Source organism: Podarcis liolepis, assembly GCF_965112155.1.
Source record: "Podarcis liolepis genome assembly, chromosome: 2".
In the NCBI taxonomy this organism is placed as follows: Eukaryota; Metazoa; Chordata; class Lepidosauria; order Squamata; family Lacertidae; genus Podarcis; species Podarcis liolepis.
In genome coordinates this window covers 121707977-121726863 of record NC_139555.1, presented here as the reverse complement: position 1 = coordinate 121726863, position 18887 = coordinate 121707977, and the positions used below count along the sequence as shown (strand labels likewise).

General features: G+C 48.6%; 1 long non-coding RNA gene and 1 pseudogene across 2 annotated transcripts in view; one reads left to right on the top strand and one right to left on the bottom strand.

Moving 5' to 3' along the window:
* The window catches only part of LOC310702041, a 257327-nt gene extending 240042 nt beyond the window's left edge, over positions 1-17285 (bottom strand). Inside the window, exon 1 of the long non-coding RNA XR_014523152.1 lies at positions 17121-17285. This is a non-coding gene — a long non-coding RNA (uncharacterized lncRNA). The remainder of the gene's footprint in view (positions 1-17120) is intronic.
* Positions 54-17260, top strand: LOC310701624 (major histocompatibility complex class I-related gene protein-like; annotated as a pseudogene). Its single transcript, XR_014530141.1, has 8 exons — positions 54-325; positions 4327-4602; positions 8949-9224; positions 12216-12503; positions 13811-13897; positions 15076-15114; positions 15786-15818; positions 16224-17260. The product of XR_014530141.1 is annotated as a major histocompatibility complex class I-related gene protein-like (transcript).
* Positions 17286-18887: the final 1602 nt, after the last annotated feature.

The window sequence follows — 18887 nt, the reverse complement described above, 5'->3', positions numbered from 1 at the left end:
CAATCACTTTCTCTTTCCCTCTCCAGCCTCGCTCCCAAACTTGCGCCTCGAGTTCTGCCCAGCGACCGATGCCGCAATCAGCGCGCCGATTTCTGATTGGTGAAATATTTTCCCCTCGCCCAATCCCGGCTCGCTCTGCTGCTGGTTCTGCGGGCGGGGCAGAGAGCGGCTCTCAGAGTCGGAGGGAGAAGGACGTCGCTGGAGTAAGAAGAGGACAAAAACCGAACGCCGTTTTGGGGGGAGATGGGGGTCCTCCTCCTCCTCCGCTGGCCCCCCCTGATCCTGGGGGCGGCTGCCCACCTGCTGCTGCTGCTCGACTGCGCAGGTGAGGACTCTGCTCTGGGGCGGGGGGAGAAAATCATTTCCACTAAACCCCTTTTTTGTGGGGGGGGGGGACACGACTCTTGGTGATTTGCATTTCGTGGGCACTGAAAGGGGCGATCGGGGAGTTTCTTGTCCGAAGCGGAGCCGGATCCCTTCCCAGACATCTCTTTCCCAGGCTTGGGGCTTGTTTTGTATGCCGCCCGGGGCAGGGGCCGCTTCACTCCTGGGCTCGGGGCTCAAGCGAAGAACAAAACAAAGCTTGAAGGTGTTGACAGGATTAATGGTGGGGAAAGTGAGTCGCCTGTGTCCCCCCCCCCCGCAGCTTCGTGTTGACTCTGGTTTGTTTGTGTGTGAGTGTGAGTGTGTGCGTGTCAGACAGACAGAGTACAGGTCTTTCCTCTTCTATTTTTTACTTTCCCTCTTCTAACCCTCAGCCGCTCTGAAAACTCAGCTAAAAACTCAGGAGACCAGCCTGGAGGTGGGAGCTGGACGGGTGTGGCAGTCTTTAGGGGGGGACACGTCTGAATAAGGGGTCCCCACCCGCAATTCCCAGTGTTGTTTTGTTCAGGAGTTCCCTTTCACAGGCACATTCATAATCAGGTTCTCCTGCTTTACAATTGTAACCTCCAAAAAACCCCTTCCTGTTGACTGTCAAAAATGTAGATTTTGTAAATTATGCAGGGGGCTCCTCTGTGCCATTTCTGTACAGCCCCTTTCACTACGTTTTGCACACTGTATCTGAAGAAGTGTGCATGCTCACGAAAGCTTACACAGTACCCAGAACAAACTTAGTTTGTCTCTAAGGTGCTACTGGACAATTTTTTAATTTTTTAATTTCGACTGCGTCAGACCAACAGGGCTACCTACTTGAATCTTTATTGTAAATCGTTTCTGTGGTTCTCTAATGGAAAATGGTATGAATATAATACTATCTTTAGTTTAAAAGTTGCTTGTTGCATAAAAATTCTCAATGTAACTTAAAAGCTTTAAGAACTAAAGAGTAAGACCTGCTATTTCTCTCTTGAACCCTCTCCATATTGGGGGCTGCCCCCTCACTGTGTCTGCTACAGGGCTGGCCAAAGGGTGGTGGAGACCACTGGTTCCTTCAGATTCCTCCTCATTTTGTGGCTCTTTGTCTCCCGACCACTGAGCAGAACTGTCTGTGTTGTTTAGCCAGATGCCACAACCAGAGGCAGCCTTGCTCTGAGCTCTTGTGGTTTGAAGTGGGGGGAGCCCCTACCCTGGGAGGGGAGGGTCTTAGAAGTGGGTCCCATTTGATCTTGCCTGAAAGGAAACCAAACCTACCATCACGGCGTATGTAATTCAAGCAAACTCATCTTGCAGGTTTTCGCTTCCTTGAACTTTGTTTTCCACAGTGGATCTCCCTCAGAAGGTGGAAGATTCTCCTTCCTTGGAGATTTGTTAGCAGAGGTTGTATGGCCATCTGCCATGGATGCTGCAGTCGAGATGCCAGCATCACAGGGGGGTTGGACCCTCAGAGTCCTGTCTGTGGTTTTTATTTTAGTTTCCTAGTTGTTTTGAGATGAGTCACTGGCCAAATTAAAGCGGGCTTCTTCCTCCTTGAGAGTGAAGTTGTCCAAAGTGCATTTGACACAATTTTCACAGGGTCCTCAAGGACCACCTCTTTCTATATGAATCTACCCGGACTCTGAGATCATCTTCTGAGGCCCTCATTCCTGTGCTGCCTCCTCTGGAGGGCGGACGGTGACAGCAATGTGAGAACAGGGCCTTCTCTGCAGTGGCTCTCCGTCTGGAAGGCTCTCATAGAATCCTAGAGTTGGAAGAGACCACAAGGGCCATCGAGTCCAACCCCCTGCCAAGCAGGAAACACCATCAGAGCACTCCTGACATATGGTTGTCAAGCCTCTGCTTAAAGACCTCCAAAGAAGGAGACTCCACCACACTCCTTGGCAGCAAATTCCACTGTCAAACAGCTCTTACTTCCCCAGGGAAGTTTGCCTGGCACCTTCATTATACACCTGTTGGACTAAGTCAGGCAAAAACATTCCCTTTTAACCAGGCGTTTGGTTGATTTGAGTGACATCCTTTTAAAAGTGTGTGGTTTGGGGGGGGGGTTGGCTTTTTATTATTGAATATTTTGTGGTTTTGTATTCTGATTTTGTTCTGTGAGCCAGCCTGAGACCTCCAGGTATAGGGTGGTATATAAATTCAATAAAGAATAATAATTATACGTCCCATTTCTGCTACCTGAGGCAAAACAGGAATAGCCCCCTCTGCCCCTTTTAGCACTGTGCCCCTCTACCTTCCGCCAGGGAAATGCCCCACATAGATTTTATGATCAGCTCCCTCCCTCCCCAAGTCTTTGTGAGCTGTTTCTGTGGGTCTTGGATAATCTCTAGGCAGAGAATGTGTTGGAAGGAAGGCCTCATCTTTACGCCCAAATCTGTGAGGCCTTTCTTGGTACTGACAGAGTCATCTTTTAAAATTGAGTTTATATCCCCACCTTCCTCCCAAAGGAGCCCAGGGTGGGAATTGAGGGGCTGCAGCTGTCTTGGGGGGCCTTCTCTGTGGGGCTCATCCTGTACCCTGTACAGCGGTGGCCCTAGAGAAGTACCATGGAGCCTTGGCATTTTCCTCATGTGCAAAGGAGGCACACAGCCCCCTTAGTACACATTCACTGTGACTTGGGAAGAGGGTTAAGGAGTGTGGTGAGTGAGCAGAAACAGCAAAATATGCTGATGGACGTCAACAAAAGTTAATTGCTTCTGATGGGGATCTGCTGTGGAGACTCATTAGGCCCCCTGGTGGCCAGAGCTCTGTCCCCCTTCCTGTGTTCGATCTCGTGAAGGGGCAAGTGTGGGGAAAGGGGGATGTGGGGCCACATGTTGAGACCTGACCCCAAAGTTGCATTTGCCCTCCTGCCCCTGCTATCCCTGGGGGGCCTTCTTTCTCAAGTGGGGAACCCGCTCTGAGGGTGGCAGCTCAGACCATTGAAATATTGCAGCATTGGACCATTGAAACACCGATTCTCAAAAGGGGATCCAGGAAGGATCTCGGAAATTGCAGGCCAATTAACTTTACATCTCCCTGGAAAACTGGTGGAAAGTGCAGGAAACCAGCAACTGGAATGCATTTACCTTGAAGGATTTCAACTGTATGCTGGATTCCTACCAATTATATAAGCAGAACGCAGAGAGCTCTTTTGTGCAAGGTTTTCCTGAAAGAGCTTTGAAGCTCTCTGCCTTGCATAAGAGACTCTGGCAATTTCTCACAGGATCTTGTGGGGCTCTCCTGAGTTCCCAGGAGATCTTTCCGAAGCCTCCCAGAGCCCAGGAAGCAAGACCCAGGTCAGAGCTGTTCAGTGCATGGCTCCAGAAGGTCAGGTGGTGGGGCGGCTCCAAGAGAGTGGCTTCCCTAGGCCTGTTTCTGCAGATATGAGCCATCCCAGTCAGGGCAGACAAGTCTGAGCTACCTGGACCAGTGTTCTGACCCAGGAGGAGGCAGCTTCCTGTTCTCCCAATATATGAATTTTGATTCGTCTGGTCTCCCCTCCATCCACTTCCCAGACCTGAGCCTGCTTAGCTTCTGTTCGGTGCCTGCATCCTGAGCCTTCAGACCATGTTGTGGGAGCTCTCATCAGCTTGGCGCTTGCAAGTGGGGGGCAATTCCTGCCCCCTTGGCAAAAGGGGAGGGGCTGGCCTCTGTCTCCCCACACGGAGCCTCAGCAGAGACATGCAGAGATTTAGTGCTGCCTGGCAGAGCTTTTTCTCGCCCTCTGCTCCATGGACTATTGTTGTGGTTACTTGTATTTATATCCTCTCCCCTTTTCAACTCTCTGATTCTTAGGCTGCCTCTGCTCTGCCTCCTCTGTGTTTAAGGGCAGGTCTGCAAACTCCCCCAAACCCTGCTGAACTTTGGATCTCCTAATTCAGGGCTGCTGCCTGTAATACAGCAGGATTAGGGTGCTGCCTTCATCTGCAGGACCCCTAACTCTCTGCCCCCTTTTCTCTTCCTTTCCAGGCTCCACTTCCCACTCCGTGCGCTACTTCTACACAGCCGTGTCTGAGCCTGGCCAGGGGCTGCCCCAGTTCATTGCTGTGGGGTACGTGGATGACCAGCAATTTGTTCAGTACGACAGTGACACCAAGGAGATGCTGCCTCACGTTCCCTGGATAAGGAAGGCGGAAAAGGAGGATCCTCAGTACTGGAACAGGAACACTCAGAACTTCCAAGGCTCTGAGCTGTTGTTCAGGGTGAATCTGCAGACTCTGCGGAATCGCTACAACCAGAGCGGAGGTGAGTGGAAGGCAGGAGAGGAACAGAGTCACACCTCCCCCCCCAATATACTTCCCTCCAGGGGCCAGAATTGCAGGGAGGGGGCTGCTGGGAGGACAGGAAATGGAGGGTGGGGGTCTCCACCAGGGCAGAGGCATCTCCCCTTCCCTTAATGAAGGTCTTAATGGAGGCAGGGATGGTGGGGGGAGGGAGAATGAGACTTGGAGGGCAGAGGACCCCCCCCCCAGTATGACCCTCTCTGGACCTGCACATCCTACCAAGGAAATGTCTCCATTGCCTGCCCTTCCTTCCACGCTGGGCTTGGCTTAGGCCTTCTGAGGTGGAAATCTGTCTAGTTCATTTTCCTCTGGGGGAGGGGAGAAGGGTGGGGATCCTGAGGCTGAGACAAGCAAGCCTTGAGTTCTGGTCCTGCTTAAGGAGAAGCCAGCTGCCCAGACAGAGGAGGTGATTGGCTGACCCTTCTGACCATCACCAAGCCCCTCCCACTCCCTGGCACACTTGAAAGAGAAGCCTTTTGAAGGAACTTGAACGGACTGGCTTCTGGGGGTGAAAGTGGCAACTACATGGTTAAAACCATAAGCACACTTCATTGCATTAAAATTTCTAAACAGATTTGTAAGAAATATTAAAATTATTGGTAAATATAGTTTAAAACAATAGACAAAAACAATTAAAACATTTTTGGAAATGAAGATTAAGAGGAAAAAAGATTTAAACATTGACATCTATGTGTTTGTTTGGCTTGCCTATACATAAATCTTTTTAGCAGGCACCAAAAATCAGATTCCATGGGCCTCTGATCCTGCAGCCAAGCTGTTCTTATGTCCTGTCATGGCTTAACTAACCCTAAGGCCAGTTCAAACAGTTCAATCCTAAGGTGTCTGGAAGAGCTTACTTCCTAAGAATGACGTTTACGATTGATGCTTTAAGATACTCCCAGTTTTTTCTCTGCATAATTTTCAGCATAAATAAAATAGAATTCTATAATAGTTCAAAGAATCATAGGATCGTAGAGTCGGAAGGGAACCCAGCGGTCATCTAGTCCAACCCTCTTCAGTGCAGGAATCTCAGCTAAAGCATCCATGACAGTTGACCACCCAGCCTCTGCTTAAAAACCTCCAAGGAAGGAGAGTCCACCACTTCCCGTTGAGCAGCTCTTACCATTAATATGAATGGAGGGCAGGGACAGAGGGAATGGACCCAAAGATTTCTGTTTCCTGGAACAAACACGTCTAGTCTCCATGCAGCTGAAGCCACTATTCCATGTTGCAGGGACCCAAGGGGCAAGCGATAATGTCCGCACAGAACGGGGGTGGGGAACCTGTGGCTGTGGGCCAGTCTTGGCCTGCCAGGGGGTAGGATTTGCCCCATGAGCAGAAGTAAAATCCTGCTCAGTTTGGCAGGACTTCATGTTCCGGATTCAGGAAGGGATTTGCTCCTGAATGAAGGGCTTCCCCTGGAGATGAGAAAGAAGCAGTTTGCCAGCTTCCCCAAGCGCTGAGTGCAAGGCAGGCCGTGCCCCTTGTGCTGCAGTTCCCAAGAGGCTGTGCCCCTGCTGGGTGCTTGGAAACCCCCTCAAGGGCTTTTGGGAGGTGGGTGAGATTGACAAGCGGACTATGCTATGATGTCAGCTTCACCCTCCTGCCCCTTTTGGCCCCTGGGGACAACCCTGATCAGGATCTGGCCCTGAAGCCAAAGAGATTCCCCACCTGTGGCACAGAATAATGGAGGTGGAAGGAGCCTTGCCAAAGGGGTCAGCCTGAGTTTGTCCAGAGCCCTCTGGGGCCTTCGTTGGCCTTGTCAGGCTTGCAAGGAAGAAACCCAGGGGGTCAGCTGAGACCAAGCCAGTGCTGCAATGGGCAGGTCTGCTTTTCTTGCGGTGGGATCAGGCCTGGCCTGGCCTTGCAGGCTTCCTCTTGGGCTCCTGGGAATTCTGCTTCTCCCCCTTTTATAAATGGGGATTGGGCCCCTCCTGAGCCCCTGCACCTATCCATGGAAAATGCCCCATAAATGTCACCAAGGGGCGCCTCTCGTTTCCTGATCATTTCTTGCAATTGCTTAGCTCAGAAAATCCCAAACTAATGAGGTGGCCACTTTAAAGGTGCCACGGACAGCCCTGGAAATGTTATCTGATTCTATTTAAAAACAATGTTGAAGGTATAGGTGTATCAGGATTGATCCCACTTAACATCTTGAGGAAACGGGAGGGTAGTGAGCTTCATCTATAAAATGAGGGAGAAAGCAATTTATGCTGAAGAAGCAATGAGACAAAGCAACTTCCCTCCAAAAAAAAAGTGGTTTGGTTTGTTGTTTGCATAGGTCAACCACAAACCATTGTTTGAGTGCATAAAAAGAACTATATCACCTTGGGACATGGTCTTCTTCTTCTTCTTCTTCAATACGTTGAGTAGTTCTAGAGGCAGGACTCCAAAGTAGCTCTGTTACAATAATTCTACTTCCCAGAGGGAGCAATTTCCCTTCTCTTCCCCCTGCACACCTTTCTGGGGCTTCTCCCAGGCCCCAGCTGATTTGTGGGGAAGGAGATGGGGAGAAAGCCCCAGTTGTGCAAGTAAGACTTGGTTTTTAGACTAGCTGAATCCAGCCCAGGAAAGCAGGATTTCTGTTGAGAGAGGCTTCTGTAATGCAAGACATTCTATACTCAAACTCAATTCAGCTGTAAGCCAAAGGCTCCTGAGATGAAAGGGGAAGCCTAAATCAGAAGTGAGAGCAACCTGGTGTCCTCTGGGACAGCCTCTCCTCCATTGCTGAGTTCCCTCAGGCTCCCCGGAAAAACAAAGAGCAGCAGAACTCTGTGCATGGCCAGGAGCAACCATTGCCATTTCCCATCCTGTCTTGGGGTGCCTGACGTAGCTTCTCTCCATGGTTTTGTTGTGGGAAATCAAAATGGCTGTCTGCTGACCCTGCTGGCTGGCCTAGAGGAGACAGGGCTGGGGTCCTCAGCACCCGTGGGCCCTGCCAGGGATCTCAGCGGGTGCCGGGTGATGCCACCTGCCAAGTGAAAACACCAGATTAATGCTTCAGATACTGGAATTGAAGAGCAGATTTAAAAGTCACGAGCATTAGCATATATAAGAACATCCCACAGTTATGTGGTCTGAATGAGAGCAGAATAATCTATATTTCCATTTCAACCAGTTGTGACTGAAGTAACAGAGGTCAAAATTTATCCATGGCACCTCTTTCCACAGCAATAAATGGGATGTATTGAATCTTTGAGCTGCCTTCCAATAAAGTCAGTTGATTCCACTCCCATTTGACTCCCGGAACCGTTCGAAAACCAAGGCCCGTCTTCCTGTACTCAATCGGAAGCTGTGTTGGAAGTTTGGCTTCCAAAGAACGTTTGCAAACCAGAACACTTACTTCTGGGTTTGCGGTGTTCGGGAGCCAAGCCGTTTGACATCCAAGGAACCACTGTGTTCGTTGAAGAAGGATTTATTAGGTGGACATGGACTGGCTAATGAAAACCAGCTCGTCTTTTATTATCAATTGACTGAAGGTTTTATTAAAGTATTTATAATATATACTTTCCATAAAAGTATATCAAGATAGTATGCAACCTAGAAAGTTATAATAAAATCAAGAAAAATCCATAAAATGTACATAAAACATCAGCAAACACTATTTATTTATTTATTTAAATGTTATTGTTGTTGTTTTGAAGATTTGGTGGTAGCCCCCTGGGGTGGGCAGGGGGATGCAGGGACCCCCCATCTTTGACAAGGGCAGCCTGGCTTCTGCTGAGAAGGGGGGGGGGCATTTTGAAGTGGGGCAAACCCCACTTGTGGCTATGAGGAAACTTCTTTTTCTGACTTTCCTCCTTTTAGGGAAAAGGTCCTTGATATTGAGAAGCTGGGGGGAGAGAGATGGAGGGGAAGAGGAGACCTTCTCTCTTGAAAGGGCCCCCAATGTGTGGGTTTCCCCCTTTCTGGGTGGGGGGCAGCTGAGGCGTCCCTCCCAAAGGGGCAAGATCCAGAGGAGCAGAGCTGGGGGGAAAGAGGGACAGACTGTGACCTCCGACCTGCAAGGGAGGCTCCCCACCCCTCCCCCGCCTCCAGGGAGTTGGGAGAATCCACGAGGAATTTTGGGGGGGGGAGGCGATGAGAGAGAGGGGGCAATTAAAGGGGGGCTTAATAGGCTCAGGATTGTAGTGTTTGCCTCAGTGAGCCTTCAGAAAGATACAATGCTGCTTGATTTTTCTCCCCTCTGACTGCTGCCTCTTCCCTGAGTCTGAGAGAAATAAATCCTTTTTCCTGGGCTCCTTTGCTGATGGGGAGGGGCTGCTCTGACCCCCCCCTGACCTCCTGGGCCTCTTTTGGTCCTTCCAGGGATCCACACCTATCAGTTCATGTACGGCTGTGAGCTGAGTTCAGACGGGCGCAAAGGAGGGTATTGGCAGTACAGCTATGATGGGAGAGACTTCATCGCCTTCGACAAGGAGACCCTCACCTCGACGGCAGCTGATACAGGGGCCCAAGTGACCAAGAGGAAGTGGGATGCTGACTTGGCCGGGAACCAGTACAGGAAGCACTACCTGGAGGAGATTTGCATTGAGTGGCTGCGGAGATACCTGGACTATGGGAAGGAGACTCTGCTGAGGACAGGTGAGGGGGGGCAGTGGGGAGGGGAGGGGGGGTTCAGTGGGGCAGTTTCCCTTCAAGCTCCCCCCTCCCCCCCAACAGTCTTCCTTTTTGGACCATACAGCAAACACGTTTCTTGGTGGGGGAGGCAGAAATAAGTTTGGGCCTCTGGGAGGAGAAAAGGGGTCACTTCAGAGTATGTTTGGGGGAGAGATGCTTAAAAATAGCCCCCCGTGCCCCTTTGGCTAGGATAAGGGATGGCAAAAGACAAATGAGGGAGGGGGCACAAAGAAACAGCAGGGAAGGGGCAAGGAAAGCAAAATGCATTTTAAATTAAGTAAAAAAAGAAAATTGAAATGGACAGATTTGAGGCAGGATACAGAAAAACCTTATGCCTTTACACTTCGGTAGGGGAAAGTGGGGCAGATTGATGCAGAAAAATCCACTCTCATATTTTATGTACCAAAATGATTCAAATAATTAAAAAATTGCTTTATGCATGGCATAAATTAATTATAATTAATATTATAATAGCAATCAAAAGAATGATTAAAGTTAGAAGATAATGAGAATATAATGACTTGAATAAAAAATGGGTTTTGTATCATTCTGCTCCACCTACAGGGCACTTTGATACAGTGGATGGGGCACTTTGATACAAAGCGTAAATTGTATGAGAATGGCAATTATTTACAAAAAATTAATTTAAAAAACCAATTTTTATTGTGAGAGATCATAATCAGCCCTTTAAAAAGTATAAGATCTCACATTAGGTAGTCAAAAAATAGTAATTTAAACAAAATGCTTATAATTTAAACAAAATGCTTATTGCACATTATATCCACTGAAGTTAAAAAAAAAGTATAGAGATGATGTTCGAGATGTGTCCTTTGAGAAATTTGGTTTTGGCAAAACAACATCTTTGAAAACAACGCTTGCCTTATCTTCTACATTGGGGAAGACAAACATACAAGATCCTGGATATTTTTTTGAGATATGACACTTGATAATCGGTCATATTATATTTAGAAATGACTTTGGCCACATAGTCAACAACAGTTTTTTTCTTTTCAAATTTCATAGGTAGGAACTTAGTTTAGAGATTTCATACAAACTTGTATATTGGGGCACTATTGTACACAAGCGGGGCACTTTTAGAGTGTATCAAAGTGCCCCAATGGACATTTTCAAAACACTAACAATGTCTAATAAAACCACTGAACTTATTTAAAAAATCACGTGTAATCCTGATTACTGAGTGGGATAATTTACCTTTGGTATTTTTAAATCTTAACTAAACGACGAAAAACAGCATTGGAACACTTTTACATTTCGCGTAATTTTTTAGTTGGCCCCGCTAAAAAGTATTTAAAAATTAATTAGTTAACCTTTTTTAAAATAGAAAATGTGGCCCCCTCACTAAGTCTGTAGGTTAGCCACTCGTGGCCTAGAAGCAGAAATCCTGCACATGGTGAGAGAGTATGGGCATTCCCTCTTCTACCTTCTTATATTTTTTATTTGTGAGGAATAGTACTTTTTTCCATGGGGAACATTCAGAAGTGTCATCTTCCCCAACCCCTTGCCTTGAAATGGTACAGTCCACTCTTCCGCCTTCAGGAATCTGGCTCAGGGGCCAATCAAATGATCAAGTATTTTGACAGGCTTTCTTCCTGTCTCTATTAGCTTTGCTAATATGAACATTAATTAAAAATGAAATAATTCTAGCACCCTTCCTTTTTGAGGAATGACACATATGTATTAGCCGTGCTTAGAGAGATCTGAGCAAATTCATCTATGGGGGCCTGGTGATAATTCACCCCAAAGACACTGAGCATATTTCTTGAGGTTGAGGATTTCACCTCAAAAGCCACAATGAAGCGTTTTCAAGGGTGACAATGTGCAAAGGAGGCTGGGAATCATCCTCTTTGGGACGGAGGTTTGGCTGAGGACAGGTGAGGGGTTGGATGGGGTGGGAGGTCTTGTTTTGGGTTTCTGTGGGAAGGGCTTGACCTTCCTTCCTTCCTGCTCCCCCCAGCAGAGTCACATCCCCTCCTAGACCCGAGTTAACCAGTCCAGGCACTGCAAAGCGGGTGGGATCCTGGAACAGCCCCTTCAGAAAACAGCTACCCAGGGAGCCAGATTTTGAACAAGGATTACATTCTGAGGATTGTGCATAAAGCCAACATTGTGTATAGTCAAAACACATTGGATTCAAGGGCGATTGGGTGGCCAAAGTTCATCTTCCACAGACACCCACCTCCTCTTTTTGGTTTTTACAATATTTTTTGCCAAGTGCGTAAAGCTGTATGTGCACAAGTTAAATGTGCGCAAGTTGCTGGCTTACTGGGCCTCCTGGTCTGCCATTTCCACTCCAGGGGAGGCTACCGTGCAGAAGGGAGATGGGCCCTTTCCAACCTCAAGGGACCCTTTCAGGGCAGGCGGGAGAACTAGAAAGGAGCTCTGTCTTTCCCAGGGCTCTTGGCTTTGCTCACTAACTATTGGGCTGAAAAGTCCCAGAGAACAGAGAGCAGTGAGTCCAGCATTTCTTCCCCCTCAAGAGAGGAACCAGGATCAGTCTGAGCTGCCCTCAGTTCATGACTTGCAACTTCGAAGGATCTGAATGAATCCCACCATTGGGGACCGGGTGAAATTTGCCCCTCAGCCTAGAGGCAGCTCCCTGGGACAATCTTGGAACCACAAGTAGCCATTGTTGAGTAGTGTTAGAGCTTTTCAAGATGATAAATTTAATTTGTACCAATCCTCCCTCCCAAAGGAGTCTGCTTTGGCAAACAAAGGATAAAACATCTAAAAATAGTTCCACCATAGACACTGACTGGGGAAGATGCCAAGGCAGGCTGAGGAAATCCGATTTATTTGGAGTTCTGTTAAATTTCTGCAGATGTGAGATTCTGACTAGGTTGCCCCTTGGGTCCCTGCTCCTCTGCTCTTTAAAAATACAGGATTCCTTCTGCTGTGGATGTCTCTCTGTTAACCCCAATGTGGCCCTTTTTGCAGAGGCTCCGGTGGTGAAGGTGACCAGGAAGGCAGACTATGACGGCCTGGAGACCCTCGTTTGCCAAGTCCACGGCTTCTACCCCAAGGAGATTGAGGCCAACTGGGTGAAGGATGGGGAGGTCTGGCAGGAGGGCACCCTCCGAGGATTGGTCGCCCCCAACTCGGACGGGACCTACTATCTCTTGCTCAGTGTCCAGATTGACCCCGAGGAGAGGGAGCGCTTCCGGTGCCGCGTGGAGCACGACAGCCTGGAGAAGCCTCTGGACGTGGCCTGGGAGAAGGAGCCTGGTGAGAGACAGACAGGCAGGAGGGGAAGGGGTGGGCTCTGGGAGGGGGATTTCCACCCAACTCCTCCCTTCAGCAGCAGCACAGCTCAGATGGGGAACCCCAGTTGGATCCTGTCTACGTCTCTGGAGGGAAGTGACTGAATCGGAATCTGTAGATTTCAGCAGAGATGCAGCCTTTTCTGGCAAGTGTCTCATAGGCCTTGAACTCAAATTGGATGTCGTAGGTAAAAACTGGCTGTCACCTTTTTGCCTTTAAGCAGTTGTGATGTCACAGAATGTGGGCAGATGTGTTATTTCTTCAAAATAATACGACCTCCTCCACATTCTTACTCACACTCCCTGCGACTGAAAAAGGGGCAGCGAACTTGAAAGAGGGAGTCCCAGACTGACTGTACTTCACAGTGAAAAAGATTCTCACTCGCTCTTCCTCACAAGCATGCCCAGCTACAAAAACTGATACTCATCTCCACTCAGCCCAAACATCCGCACACTGCTGGGAAGAGCAAGCAGGGTTTCTAGTAATGCTTGTCTCTCACACACCGCCAGGAAAGCTGTGCCTGCAGGAACCAAAGCAGAATGTCTAAGAGCCAGACTCCCTTTTCCCCAGCAGGAGCCCATGAACGCACATCCCCACCCCAGACTCCTTCTCACAGGCAGGCAAGCGAGGATTATGGAAGCGGCGCTTGAGCCAAAGACTCACACAGGCAGGGCAGAGGGGACCAGGGCTCACTCACTAGCGCTGCGGACTTCAGAGATTCTACACAAACAAAAAAACCTGGACATTTTGCCTCATTTAAAAAATTTGTCTGGACAGACATTTTAAGTCTGAAAAAGAGGACGTGTCCAGGAAAAACCGGACGTATGGCAACCCTACACAAGATGTTTCTTCCTAAGGGTTTGTGTCTTCCCTGAAGGCCTGTAATGCTGGGCTCTGGGGGGTCTCAGGGGGGAGGGAATCCCTTCCTCTCAGGGTCAGGACAGAGAAGGCTGAAGCGCCTGAGCAGGAGGAGAGCTGCTGTTAAGTCTGGAGTCTGTGATGAAACAGATGTGCCTGTCAACTGTCTTCCTTAAATGAATTGGTTATTTTGAAGACCTCTAATGCTGGACTCTGGTGGAAAAACCTTGTATTGGGGCCACTACAGAGAAGACCTTGGCCTGTCAGGAGAGAGAGAGGGGGCCTGCTTGATACAGGCCCTAATAAAATCCTCCCGGGCTCATAGCTCAGCACCTCCACTCCAATCTCCTGCTTGAGGCCTTGGGGAGCTGCTGCCGCCAGTCTGAATAAAAATGTCTCTTGTCCCCTTTTAGTCAACCTGGGGCTCATTGTGGGAGCCATTTTGGGTGTTGTGGCTGCCATCCTGCTGGTCTCTGGGATCATCATCTTCTTCATCCGCAGTAAGTAAACCCTGGATGCGTTTGCTGCCTCTCCTGTGTCCTTCTGTCCTGGCCTCCGACTGGGAATGTGCTGGTGGAGCCTTCCTGGAAACTGCCCCTTGTATCCCTACAGAGACCCCTCCCCATAAAACACACTTTGAACATGAACCAAAAGTCCTGCTGGTCATTGCTTTGCGCTCACTCTGTGCTCAGGAAGTTCACTTCCCACTTGATGTTTTAATCAGTCCTAAGCCTTCAGTCCTGTGCACACTTAGCAGGGAGCCTTCCTTGCATATCTTTAGGCCCCAGGCGAAAATGTTTCTCTCGAACCAGGCCTTGGGCCTTTTAAATGTGAGTTACTGGTTTGTTTTTGTTTTATTATGTATTTTGTGCTCTCATTTTGTATTTTTATATGGGGATCAGGATATTTCACCCCTCCCATTGCAAGAATCTGCTGATGTTCCAGAGAGGAGGGGCGGATTTTGCTCATCGCTTCTTCTGCTCCAGCCTCTGGGAGTCGTGAGTGTTATCTGTGTATAGATAAGGTGGCTGCTCAAGCAGGTGTAACACTCATGCAGTCCAGCGTCTCCGATTAGTCTTTAGTTAGTTTATTTTAGTTAATGCAGTAGCTGTAGAGAATAAAAGAAGTTATTCTTCAGAGCTGTCGTTCGTGTGATTCATTCAGCTCTGCTGTGCTCGGCTGACTTTTGGAACTGAGTTTGTTGCTCACAGCTCCGAGTTGTGAGTCCACAGCACTTAGAGCTGCTCCCGGCAGTGGAAGGTCTCTGGAAGTGCTTTTCCAGCTCTCCTGGCCCAATCAGGGCTGAAGAGGTTGAGCCCAGTCGGTGGCACTGGCTCAAAGGCGAAGCTGACAGGGGAATCACCAAAACAATAATCCACAAATGAATGAGTGAAGGGACTGGATAATGTTTCCTTCCACCCTCTTGGAATTTGTCCACTGCCTGGTTTCACCATGTTGATTTTTTTATTTAATTTCCTCATTTTTTTCTACTTCTTTGTAAAATGAGTTCCTTGAAAAGCTCCCCTTCTGGGCTCCTCTTCCTTGGAGGTGTTTGGAAGAGACAAGAGGAGCATCTGCTGGGAAGGTGTCAGCATCTGAGAGCCAGATTGTCGAAATGGGAATTGAGTGGCCTCTGGAAGTTCCTTCCAGCTCTGACCTTCTGCTTTTGTCTCTACAGGGAAACAGAGCGAGAAATTAGTCTACAAAGCAGCCTCAAGTGAGTGACTCCTCCCCTCTCTCTGTCTGACATATTTCCCCCCAATATGGAGCAGGAACAGGTTACAAACAGACAAAACTAAACCTGGTGGTGCCCTAGTCCTTAAGCCCAAGACCCTGATGGAAAGCTTACGTCTGTCTGCTCAGCCTGTCTGTGGGCAGCAAGGGGTCCCCCAGGGCCAGGAAAAGGCTGCAGAGAGACTGTCGGCTGAGGGAGGGGCTCCAAGAAGGAGCAGGAGGAAGAGCCGAGGGGGGGGGGAGAGGGATCTCTGGTGGTTTAATTACTGGAACCTGAAGCTAAAGAATTGGTTCGTCAGCTCAAGTCTGTGGGTGTCAAGAACCCTCCCCTCTGAATTTGGCACCACTGCTCCCCCCCCCCCGCTTCTGCCTTTCTGCCCCCTTCCTGCCCAGATTCCCCCACCCCCGCTCTAGTCCCCCGCTTCCTCCATGCCAGGCTGTGCCCATCTCTCTTTGCCCTCCATCATCTGCTTCTCCCCCCACTGCTGTCCTTGAGCCCCCTTGTCTCTGGGCTGCCTGTCCCTGAACTCTTCTTAGGCCCCTCCCCATATTGAGACTGATTTGGGATGGGGTTGGAAGGAGGGAGGAGAAGGGCTGGGGGAGTGGGATCTCCCTCCCTGGGATCCTGACTCCTGTGCTTCCTCCCTTTTGCAGCAAGCGACCAGGGGTCCGATAGCTCCACCAAGGGTAAGTGGGGGTGCAGGTGGGGGCAAAGTGGGGCTCTGGCAGAAGACTCTGTGGGGAACATCCCCAAATGGTGAAAAGCTTCTGCTTTCCTGTTACCCACCTTGGGAGTCACATTTTGGGTTCTGGAAGTGATTTCTCCTAGTAGGACTGCTTTGTGTCCTTCTGGCATTCCCCCAAAGTGTGCAGCTTGGCTCACTTGCTGGAGCTGCCCTCTGCAGGCATTTGCTCTGCAGGCCCATTTTGGTGATGCTCCTTAGGTCTGATTTGACATGATGAGGGATGGTGGCTTTCCTTGTGAGGCTGGACTAGATGGCCTTTGGGTTCCCACTAGCTCTGTAATGTTGATGTCCCCACACTATGATGTTGGCTTAACTTTGAAACACTCCGTTTCTTTTTTCCCTTCAGTTGGTGTGTGAGATGAGACCAGAAGGAGCCTGCCCAAGTTTGGCTGTGAATTGCAGAGGCTCAGATCCCCTCCCGTCCTTAAATGCTGTTTAGGATGTTCCTTAATACTGGCTCTTACCCATCCATTGTGACTCCAGTTGTAACTAGAATTTGAGGATAATCATGTTTTTCGGATGGATTTTGGCCAATTTTGCTTTGCAACTGATTTTCAGAAATGTTCTTGTATTAATCAGAAATGTGCCATATATACACAACTAAAAGCTTTTAAAAGGGATGGGGAGGTTGAGCATGTCTTGCAGTGATTTTGATGGTTTCTCTTGGTTCTTTGTTGCTGTGTTTCCCTCTACAATCCCTTCCCCAACCTTGCGTCCCTCGCTTGCCATCCAAATTGAAGGAAAGACAACATCTGAGAACTGCTTTACGGGTATTATGCAGGAAATAGGCTAAGTTGTTCCTTCCTCTTGGGCAGGTTTAGTCTTTGGCTAAACGGATGTAATGTCTGATCCTGCTCACAGCCAAGGAGGAAGCCAGCAAGGAGGAGAGGCAGATCAGGAGCTTCATGGCCAGAGTTTGATCTGAAACAAGCAGCTCCATCTTTTGGGCTGCAGGCCTCCAGTTCCTGAGACTTGTTGCCTGGTCCCCACAGCCTTCTAGGGCGGGGGGTGACCCACTGGGAGTGGGGCCACATGAACTCTTCCAAGTAAACTAGTTTTGTTGCCTTCAATTTGCGTGTTATCTCACACATTCTTGCTTTTTCACCTGTAGTCGGTTGAGGATCATACTTTGCCTCTCTGCGGTTCCCTCCATATGATTCCCGCCATCTTCCTTCCCTTCTCAGACTGGCATTCCTTCAGGAAACTCTTTCATAGAAATAAGAATGCAATAACTTTTTTAGACCTCCAGGGGCCACAGGACTCTTCTAGCCCAACCCAATGGATTTTCTGCATCTTGCTTTGAAGACACTGGATGTAATTATTATTATCATTACTCCTTTTGTAATATCTGTTTGACTGAAATAAATAAGAGTGCACCCCCTTCTTCTTTAGTGGTTCTTTCCCTCTTATCACAGGAGTTCCAGAGATTTTGAGGTTCCTGAGAATATTCAGAGTTTGTAGCCTCTGGCAGGGAGGTGCCAATAATTGCTCTTCCATTGCAAAGTGACTGAAGAACAAGTATCCAAAGTGAGATGGGGATATAATCTGTGGTTTTGCAGGGGTGCACTTAAGTTACATGAGGCCGCTGTGTTGCTGAAGCCAAGAGGGTGTGAAGTCTGGGCAGTGCCTGGGTGGGGAACCACCTGGATGCTGCCTTTGGTTCCAGGACGGAAGAAAGGAGGGTTGGGAATATAATAAAAGAAATGTGCAGATATCTGATCTGGGGCAGGGGGTGGTGGGAGAAGACGAAGGCAGAGTTGCCCCAAAAGTCCGCAATCCCAGGAGGAAGTTCTCCCACTGAGATGAACAGAAGATGCCCAAAATATTTGTTTTAAATTTTTATCCCACTCTTCCTCCCAAAGGAGCTCAGGGCAGCAAACATCAAAATGTTAAAAGCAATACCATTTAAAAGATCTGAATTATTAAAATTTAAAATAAGATAATTTTAAACAAATTAAATAAACCCAAAATAACTTTAAAAGAGTTGGAATACTCTTACAGTTGCGAACATAAGAGGCGCTTCCTGGATGGAAATGGCTAATGGCCCATGTGGTCCAGGCTCCTCACAGATGCCTCAATGGGTAGACCAGGTCAAGAGCAGAACATTGGGACTCTGCCCAGGAGAGATTACCAGCAACTTGTGTTCAGAAGCATGCTGCCTCCGGTACTCATTTTGGGGTTGCCATGGACAGAATTAGGGCTGGGCAATATCTGGTTTTCAACATCATGATATACCACCAGCTAAACATTGCAATATATTGATATATCACAATGTCTGAAATAAGGATGGAGCTATGTAGAGGCATCAGCTGGCTTCACGGTTTTTCCTGCATTTTCGGATAGCACACACTCCGGGCAGCTCCCAACAGAATATTAACAACACAATAAAATATCAAACATTAAAAACTTCCCTAAACAGGGCAGCCTTCAGATGTCTCCTAAAAGTCAGGTAGTTCTTTATTTCCTTGACATCTGATGGGAGGGTGTTCCACAGGGTGGGCGCCACTACCTTGAAGGCCCTCTGCCTGGTTCTTTGTAACCTCACTTCACGCAGGGAGGAAACTGCCAGAAGGCCCTCGGAGCTGGACCTCAGTGTCCAGGCTGAACGATGGGGGTGGAGACGCTCCTTCAGGTATAGTGGGCCAAGGCCATTTATGTCAGAAATACATTGCTAGGTCAAAAATTATGAAATTGATATGATAGGGACTTCAAAATGGTTTTCGGATGGTATATCGCCCAGCCCTAGACAGCACCTGTCAGCTACCCAACACCTGGGTTAACAGGAATGCCTTTCAGCGTCTCCAGAAAGTGAATAAATGGATTCGTCTTTTGGTAATTTTGTTGTAGCTAAAGGTTCCGAGTTCCATCTTTGGCGTCTCCAGTTAGGGCTGAGATGAGGTTTCCTGCCTGTAACCCTGGAGAGCCTCTGCCAGTCAGTGGACAACACTGAGCTAGATGGCCTCACTCTGTACAAGGCAGAGTGTTCTCCCCTTGAAAACAAGACCTTCTC